A 1,371-nucleotide genomic window follows, 5' to 3' on the forward strand; every position below is an offset into this window, starting at 1 on the left:
GCCAGGGCAGAGGGGAGGGTGAGCTGATCTAGCCCGGATCCATGTTTGAGCCTGGCAAGCACTTGGGAAGCCTGTGGCTCTTTTGCTACCTGGTAAAGGAGATACGAAAGAAGCAAATCCAACAAGGCACCCACCTTCGGACACCTTGTTGTACACGACTAGCTACGCTCGCGACAGCCCCTCCCTCCCAGCCCAACGCAGCGCCCCAGGGCGCCGCCCGGCGGAGCCTGAGGATCCGCTCCCTCCCGGTACGCTAGGCCCCGCCCCTTGAGGACACTCCCAGTGTCAGCCACCGAGCGCTGAAACGCCTGGGGTGGTCTTCCCTTGGAGCCCGGCATCCTGCCCTGTCCAGGCTCCGGTGAGGAGTAGGGGCCGAGCTGTTCCGGGCGGAGGTCCGCTCTCTGGAAAGGCGCTTGTGTCGTGTGTGCTCGTTAGAGAGTTAGGCTCTATCCTTCCAGGAGTGGGGGAGCTTGATGTGTCAGCTGTGTCCCGGCTGTGCCGGTCAGAGTCGTGACTGAAGGGGGTGCCAGTGTGGGAGCTGGAGTCACCTCCCCACCCTTACCCCCGCGCTTTCCCTGGCCTTGGTGGAAGCAGCTGGCCAAGGCTGTCAGAATTCTCCCCACCTTGAGCACAGGTCATCGGAGCCGCAGGCCCCCCGGTTTGCAGGCCACTCCCAGTCCTGGAGCCTCTGGCCTGATGAAGGCCGAAGAGCCTTCCAGTTGTGGCAAGGAGAGGCAGCAGAGTTGGGGTACGCCTGTGTATTAAACAATGCTGTGAGAGTCTTCACTGCTGGTGTGTGCACGTCTGTCGTCTGTTCTCGTCTGTGTGTTGGGCTGCGTGTGCGTTTGTCTGGGCAGAGTCTGTCTGCGTGGGTCTGTCTGTATGTTTTGGTATGTGAGGATGTGTATCTGGGGTGGGGGAGGAGTGCTTTGTCTGGCAGGAGGGTCTGCCTCTGGCTGCGTCTATAAGCATCCGCAGGTCTGTATCTCCACTCCCCCATTCCATAGTGCAAGCAAGAACGGGGTGGGAATGGAAAAGGAAGGAGGACCTGCAGTGATCAACAAACAGGATGATGATGGTGATGGTGATGATGATGATGATGATGATGGTGATGATGATTTTGAAAGAATTGTGGTATGGTTTGAGCCTGGCCTAGACGGCGGGGAGGGCAGATTTCCTCAGACCCAACCTTCCCCAGGGTGGTGCGGATGCAACCGGAGCTGGGGTGATGGAGTGGGGAGGGCTCGGGGACTGGGGAGGGCTGGGCGGGGGGCAAGGGGCAGGGGCGGGGGGGGGGGGGGGGGGGGGGGGGGGGGGGGGGGGGGGGGGGGGGGGGGGGGGGGGGGGGGGGGGGGGGGGGGGGGGGGGGGG

The sequence above is a fragment of the Crocuta crocuta genome, unplaced genomic scaffold (assembly GCF_008692635.1).
Source record: "Crocuta crocuta isolate KB4526 unplaced genomic scaffold, BGI_CrCroc_1.0 scaffold28, whole genome shotgun sequence".
NCBI classification, from domain to species: Eukaryota; Metazoa; Chordata; class Mammalia; order Carnivora; family Hyaenidae; genus Crocuta; species Crocuta crocuta.